Genomic DNA, 8,453 nt, shown 5'->3' on the forward strand with positions numbered 1-8,453 from the left:
GACTGGTGTGGTATCCTTTAAGGCCCCTGAGCCAGTGGAAACCACAACCCAAGCTGCGGAAGCCCATACAAATGCCTTCTATGAACACCTCCAGGACTGCATGGATCAGGCAATCCCAAATAAAACCAAGACTCTTTCCACAAAGGGCAAACGTCCAGTCTGGTGGACCCCAGCCATTAACAAACTTTACAATAAGAGGAGAAAGCTATTACATGATAGAACAAAATCCATAAAAGGGAAGTCACCCTGATCATTATTAGTAAAAAATACGAAAGCACTCATAAAATCAACTAAGGCCAATTTTGAGAGAAAATTGCCATGGATTCAAAGGACAATCATAAGGCCTTTTTCAGCTATGTTAGGAACCTGGGTGGAAACTCCAAGATATGCTCAGAATTAGTCCAAAATGATACAAAAATCACTGAACCCACAGACATTGCCAACATACTGGCAGACAGGTTCAGTGCAAACTTCACCCCTCTCCCCTAAAGGAGAGATAACTATCCCAGCCGAGTGTAGCCTCCCAGACATCTCAAATGCGCAGGTGAAAGCTGCTCTCTAAAGCTAAAACACAGCATCAATGGGACAGGATGGTGTCCCCGGCTGTGTGCTACACGAGCTAAATGAGGAATTAAACCGCACATAAGGCAGCTGTTTAATCTCAGCCTTACCACAGAATACGTGCCCAAGGAGTGGCGACGGCAACTGTGGTCCCACTCCACAAAGGCGGCCTCTATGGACCCTGGTAATTACCGGCCCATAAGCTTAACAAGTCTAGCCTGCAAAGCTATGGAGAGGATCATAATGGAGCTCATAAACAAAGATATAGGGGACTTGCAGACATTGGACCCGACCCAGTTTGGCTTCAAGGGAAGATCATGCCTTTTGAACTTGGTCGACTTCTTCGAAACAGTCACCAAGGCCATTGATGAGGGAAAGGCAGTCCATACAGCCTACCTTGACCTTGCAAAGATTTTCACACAATACCCCACTCGGGTATTGTAGAAAAACTTACCAGCTTAAATGTAAACCCATATGTCACAAGATGGGTTGCAAACTGGCTTAAGGACAGAACCCACAGGGTTAGAGTTGCTGGTGCTATGTCAGACTCCAAGCCGGTCACAAGTGGTGTCCCACAGGGCTCAGTCCTTGGCCCCCTATTGTTCGGCATCTACTTCTCAGAAGTACAGGTCAACATGGGAGGACTTTGGCTGACAAGGTTTGCTGACGACTGCAAACTGGGCGCCATAGTGGAAAGTGCATCGGACACGGATATCCTTCAGAAGGGACCCACGGAAACAGATAGCTGGTGCCAGAGCCATGGCCTGAAGTTAAACACCAAAAAATGTGTAGTCATACCCTTCGGGAAAAACAAGGTAACCCCAAGCTACCATATAGGTGGCAATCCACTAAGCACAGAAGAGGTTATCAGAGACCTGGGGACCCAGGTTGACAGTGGCCTTTCTTTTGACACTCACGTTGCTAAAGTGGTTAGAAAGACCTTCTACATTGCCCACCTGATCAGGAAGGGATTCACATCCAGATCTAGTGAGGTCATTGTTCCCCTGTACTCTTCACTTATCAGACCAATGATAGAGTACAATGCCCCATTCAGGATGTATCTCACCCGACATCTGCAGCAATTGGAGAGACCCCAAAAGTTCCTCACCAAAAGGATAAAGGGACTCCAAAATCTGTCATATGCTGCCAGATTGAAGAAACTCCAGCTCTATTCAGTCGCATACCATCTGCTCAGAGGTGACATGTGCCTGACATACAAGGCCATGTCCAACCCGATATTAATGGACATGCTCCACCTCAAAAAATCCAAATCCACCAAAACCACTAGAGCAAGCGACTTAAACCTTAGCACGGGTATAAATAGGATGTGCTGGAGGGATAGATTTATCACTCAGAGACTCCCTATGCTGTGGAATAAAATCCCAGTCCATGTGAGGCAGAGCACCTCGCTGACTCTGTTCAAGAGAAATCTTGACCTGTGGATGGGAGATCATAGGTTTACCCCGGGAATCATCTCTGTGTCACTGCTGGACAGAGGCACACCAAACTAATGGGCACAGTATTTTTTCATATAAGGGGTGGTGTAAGCCACAAAAATTTGGGCTAGGCTTATAAATGCCTTAGGGCAGATAGCCTAGTATAAACCTATGAACCTAAATAATGTAATTTAGAGAGAGAGATCGGATTTATAGTTAATAAGGAAGGTATAACAGTTATTGAGAAGTATGGAGTAGGCAGAGCCAAGTTTAAAGAGATAGATGACTAGTCAGATTTAGTACAGGAGCATAACCAGTGTGTGTTCTGAGGAAAAGTTTCAGTCTGTTTTTGAAGAGTGATAAAGAGGCAAGTGAGAAAAGGTCACTGGGGAGAAGATTCCAGGATTTTCCAACAGCATTAGAGAAGAGAGAATCCCCAGCCCTGTTGTTAGGTTTAGAGGTGTGTACAAGAAGTTTGTGTGATGAATGCAAGGACTTCAGATTTTTATTGGGTGTGTTGAGGGTAGATAGAATAGGAGTATTGGAAGGTTTATAAAGGGTCTTATGCGTAATGGTTAGTTGGTGGAATTTAATCAGGTTTTGTAGTTCTAGCCATCCAAGCTGCTTTGTATTAATGAAATGGTGCGTTCTAAGTAGGTTGCCTGTAGTAAATCTGGCAATGTTATTGTAGGACATTTCCAATTTGCTGAGGTTATTCTTAGATAGATTAGTAAAAATGGGTGAGGCATTGAGGAGTGTAGAGATTCGATGAGTGTGAGCTATAGTTATTTTGGCTGTCGGTGAAAGGAAGGGTTTAATCCTATAGAGAGAGCCAAGTTTTTTGTTGAAAGTTTTTATAGTATTGTTGATATGGATATCAAAGTTCAGATTGTTGTCAATGGTGATATAGTAGTATAGTAGTTTGGTGGTTTGGTCTGGTGATATAATGGTACCACTGGTGGATGTAACAGAGATATCAAAAGGAGAGGACTTTTGAGTAGGATTCAAGAGGAGGAGTTTAGTTTTTTTGGGGTTCAAGAGAAGACAACACTGTGTAAACCATTGTTCAACTGTGTTAAATACCTTCTGGGTAAGAGAGTGAAATTCAGAAGTGAATGTGGCTGAGCATATCAGTGTGGAGTCATCAGTATATTGTATGCATGTGGCTTGGGGAATGGCTAGATGAAGGTCATTAATAAATATGAAGAAAAGGAGAGGTCCTAGTATGGACCCTTGAGGGACACCAAGGGTAATGGGCAGGTGGGTGGATAGAGTGTTATGCCATAATACAGCCTGTTGTCTTTTATCTAAGTAGGACTGGAACCATTTTATGGAAAGTGCATCTAATGACAGGGAATTGAGTATGTTTATGGGAATCCAGTGATTTACCATGTCAAATGCTTTTGACAGGTCAATAAATAGTGCAGAGAAAAGATGATTAAGGTTGCAGTTTTTGTTAATGCAATCAGTAAAGGAAAGGAGGGCAGTGGTAGTGCTGTGTGAAGGTCTGAAACCATGTTGACAGCTGGAAAGTAGTGATCGAGTAATTGCCTATGGGTTGCATTTCTCCATGATCTTAGCCAAAGGAGAAAGAAGGGCAATGGGGCAGTAGTTTGACAGTTCAGTGGAGTGTCCACCTTTATGGAGGGGTATAATATGGGAGACTTTCCATAAGGTAGGGATTTGACCTTCGCTAATAGTTCTATTGATCAGAATGGAAATGAGGTCGGCAATCGCCTTGGCTGGTAACTGTAGATATTCAGCAGGTAGTTGGTCTGCTGAGGGTTTCAGTTTTTGGATAAGGGTTAGAATATATGTTGTTGGGACAGGTTGGAAATGAAAAGGAGGGGGTGGGTTGAGTTATAGGAAGTTAAAGTGAAGGTATTAGGTGATAGCTGACCAGCTAGTATTTGGATTGCATCAGTAAAAAAGGTATTGAAGGTATTGACTGTATGCATGGGATTTTCCTGGTCTGTATTTGGAGGGTTTGGTGTAGTGGATTGACCTGGATGGAGTAATTGGTTAATGCTTGCCCAGAATTTTTGTGGGTTGTTGTGGTTAGCTTGTTGAAATTGTAGGTAGTAGTTTCTTTTAAGAGAGTATAGCTTTTAGTGTCATTTCTTAACTGTCTAAAGGTTTATTGGTCTGCAGTGTTTTTAGTCATTCTCCATTTGGCCCAATATTTATTTCTGAGATGGATTTTGTGTTTGGTTTCTTTTGAAAGCCATGGGGCAGAATTGGTTTTAATTCTAATCATTCTGGTTGGAGCATGGTGGTTAAGAATGGCACAGAAGTTAGAATTAAAGTATTTAATGGCTTCTACTAAAGGGAGGTGTCTTAAGGGAGACCAATTGCATGCTCTTAGTTCCCTTTGGAAGAGATCAGGGTTAAAGTTCTTTTTGCATCTGATATTTCTGATAGAGTTTGGAATGGGAGCATTGGCTGTATGCCTGATGATGTAGGTAAGTGAGTGGTCACTTATATCATCAGGGAGGGTTCCAGAATCATAAATGTGAGGATGATTGTTTATGAGAATCCAGTCTAATACGCTTGCTTTCTTGTTAGCTTTATTTATCCTGGTGGGAGAGGTAATGGTTTGTGAAAAACCATATAGGTTAATGTGGGTGGTAGGGAGGCTGCTACAGTAGCAGTTGCAATCAATGTTTATATCACCTAGGATTATGGTTTCTTGGGGCAAGTGTTGGGATAGCCAGCAAAGGATATTTTCCATATTGGCAATGTTATTACCAGGAGGTAGATACATACAGATAATACAGATGGATTTGGCATTAAGTTGAGGTTTGGAGATGAGAATTTCTGCATTAGAATCTAGAGGTAGCTTACAGTTGTACATGGTTAACTGTAAGTCAGATTTAAATAGAATAGCAACCCCACCACCCTTCTTGGCTACTCGGTCAAGTCTCAAGATATTATATCCAGGTGGGATGATTTCATTGCCTTTGGTTACAGGTTTTAGCCATGTTTCTGTTAAGTAGAGAATTTCAAAGGAGTAGACTTCTAATAGAGCTTGGAGTTGAGTTACTTTGTTGTTAATTCTACGTATATTAAGATGACCAACTAGGAGGGAGTTAGATGATTTAGTAAGGGAATAAATAGTTGATTGAGTGTGGTTATGGAGAGAGATAGGAGTTGTTGTTGGGCCTAGGTTAGGGTGAATTTCACCATCCTTTAATGGGAGGAGTAGTCCTAGATAGCTTGGGTTAGGGAATCTGCTGTATAGAAGTAGAGATTTCCTGAGATTTAGACTGTTATATTTAATGTGCAGTATTCTACGATACTTTGCAAGTAAGTAGCTGGGTGAAGATGGTATATTTGCATGGTTATGAAGGACTGGTAGGGATGGAGAGTTGGTTTGCTTATTAGGGTAGTGAAGGTGTGGATATAGAGGGTGTTCATAGGAGGTGAGTAAGTAGGCAAAGGTTGAAGGAGGTAGTGGTAAAAGTGTGAATAAAAGTAGGACATATAATGGGGGGGTGGCTTATACATTGGAAAGGATTAACTATTGGATATCTGTATGTAGGTATGGAAGTATATAGGGTGAGGATGTGGGAAAGAAGGAGGGTGTGGTAAGACTGAAGGGGAGTGGTAAGACAAGGCAGATATGAGAGAAGATGGCCAATGGTAAAGTGTCTAGAGAGTAATGGGAAGAGGAAGAGGTGTGGCTAGTAGGTATAAGAGTAGGACCCCTGGGGGTGTGTGGGAATTGGGGGTAGGTAGTGGAGCGGAGTGTGCCCGCAGGGTGAACGGAGTGGGTAGAGACAGATACTGAAGCAGTTATAGAAGAAACAATCAGCAGAACTGACTCCAGAAGGTAAGTTGGAAAAGTCAGACGTGGGTAAAGGACAGTGAGAAGTGAGCCTAGAATAGGTAGTTGTAGACAGTAGTAGTAAAGGGTAAAGTGGAAGGAATAAATAGCAATTCTGGGACTACAGGAGAAATTAAGGTAAGTAGCTAGGCATAACAGAGGATAAGAAGGAGATGTGGCTGGGTTGTGTGTCATCTAGTGGACAGGTCTAATATTGCAGGCTGATATGAGAGGGAGTTAGTTGGAGTACAACAAGGGAAAAGTGGCTGCTAGACAAAAGGGGTTACTATAGAGGAAGGGGGAGAGAGAGTGTTAAGGTACAAAAGAGAGGGGGTGGAGACTGCTGGCTGCCCTAGCTCAGGACGTGCTTTAACACCTGTAGCAGTGGTACAATAGTAGAAAGTCTTTCTGGCAGGAATTATTCAACAAACATACTTTTCTGGTGTCCTTGAGAGAGGGATTGTAGGGAAGTTATGCTGTGAGATGAACTGCTGATATTTGGAGAGGGTCCTTTAGATTCTTACAGACTAGTGCTGGAAGCACAAGTAGAGCAGGGTAATTCTCTGGTGTCCTTGAGAAAGGGATTGTAGGGAAGTTATGCTGTGAGGTGAACCACTGATATTTGGAGAGAGTCCTTTAGATTCTCACAGACTAGTGCTGGAAGCAGGGTAACACAGAGGTCAGACACTGTGAGAGGAGCAGACAGCAGCCAGGGCTTATCCCGATTCCTATAGAAGTATATCCCAGTCCATCTAATGTAAAAACACAAAAACGATTGCTTGAGAGTGTATGCTATCACAAAACAACTTTAACAAACTAGCTAGACAAGAAGATATAAAGTCACTCAGATAACATCCAGACAGTTTGTGCAAATGCAGTAATTTCAGCCTTAAATGCAAATAAATGTACAAATAAAACAAGAAATCTGCAGTTGATCACTAAAATAGCTTCCGGAAGTGTGGTTTTTAAAGTACAAGTAGTGCTTGCCTGGAAGGCAGGGGATGCAAGAAAATCACTTCGGAGGCACAGATGAGGACATCAAGAGTTGCTGGGCTCTGTGGCAAATGGCCAACAGCCTCACAAGCATGCCAAATTTATACAGGCACTTAAACACTGAAAACTGTAAAATCCCTTTAACAATGCCAAAAATCTAGGAGTACAGCAATTAAGTACCAACAGCAAATACAAAGTAGCAAATTACACAGTAATACCATCAGGAATGCTTTGCAAAAGTTCACTTATCAGCAATCTGGGCACTTGAAAGTCATTTAAAGTGCAGAAATCAGGGGATAAAGCAAAAATAATAATAATAATAAAGCAACAGCATCCTAGTACAGTTAAATGAAGTATAAAACAGTAAAATAATTTTTTTATCTGCCAAGGATGGTATAGGATTTATTGAGAACCCTCTCAGAGTGTGGCAAGGATGCTAAGTAGGTAGGAGTTCTGTGAAAATTACGATTTGCAGTAAGGGAGGTTAACTCAGGAGCAACACTGGCTGGCTTAGTGGGCCCCCAGTATTGCGATTCTATATAAAACAATGTCTGGTAAAAGCACTTAATTAGCTTAGATAACTGACAAACTTCAAAGAGGGGAGAATAGGGACTTTGGTAGTCAGACTACCATAAGGGGCAGAAGCCAGAGACACTGGCTTTAAAAACCACAACAGGCAAAAGGTGGGAGGGTTGCAAAACATTAAGCTGCTATAAGAAGCCAGAAAACTCAGATGCTACAGCTTGTAGTCCACTGTATTTCATGTCTGCATGTGAGCCAAAATGGCAAGAAAAACTGTTTTGACCCAGTAATATATAGAATTAATCATTTAACGAAAAAAAAAAAAAAAACAAGTTAGCAATCCAATCAGTAAAACAGAGCTGTACAAACCAGACATAAACAGTCTCTGTGGATTTAAGTATCACTCAAATAAGTTAACTTTCCTTGCTTATTTATTTCAAATCATCATCAGGGAGTCACACAAGATACCTGTAGTGTGTGTGTGTGTGTGTGTGTGTGTGTGTGTGTGTGTGTGTGTGTGTGTGTGTGTGTGTGTGTGTGTGTGTCTACTGTATATTACCCATGCCCTTGGACTGTACATCACCCATATCACCAGACTGTTTATTACCCATACCCCTGTACTGTACATCACCCATATCCCTAGACTGTATATTACCCATACCCCTGGTATGTCCCAGGACTGTACATCACCCATATCCTCAGAATGTATATTAACCATGCCCCTGGGCAGTACATCACCCATATCACCAGACCACTGGACTGTACATCCCCCATATCCCCAGACTGTATATTACCCATGCCCTTGGACTGCACATTATCCATGCCCCTGGACTGTACATCACCCATATCCCCAATCTGTATATAAGCCATGCCCCAGGACTGTACATCACCCATATCCACAGACTGTAAATTACCCATACCCCTGGACTGTACATCACCCATATCCCCAGACTGTATATTACCCATGGCCTTGGACTGTACAACACCCATGCCCCTGGACTGTACATCAACCATATACCCAGACTGTATATTACCCATGCCCTTGGACTGTCCATTACCCATGCCCCAGGACTGTACATCACACATATCCCTAGACTGTATTTTACCCATTCCAC

This window comes from Protopterus annectens, chromosome 17.part0, assembly GCF_019279795.1.
Source record: "Protopterus annectens isolate FY-2018-M chromosome 17.part0, PAN1.0, whole genome shotgun sequence".
Taxonomy (NCBI): domain Eukaryota; kingdom Metazoa; phylum Chordata; order Ceratodontiformes; family Protopteridae; genus Protopterus; species Protopterus annectens.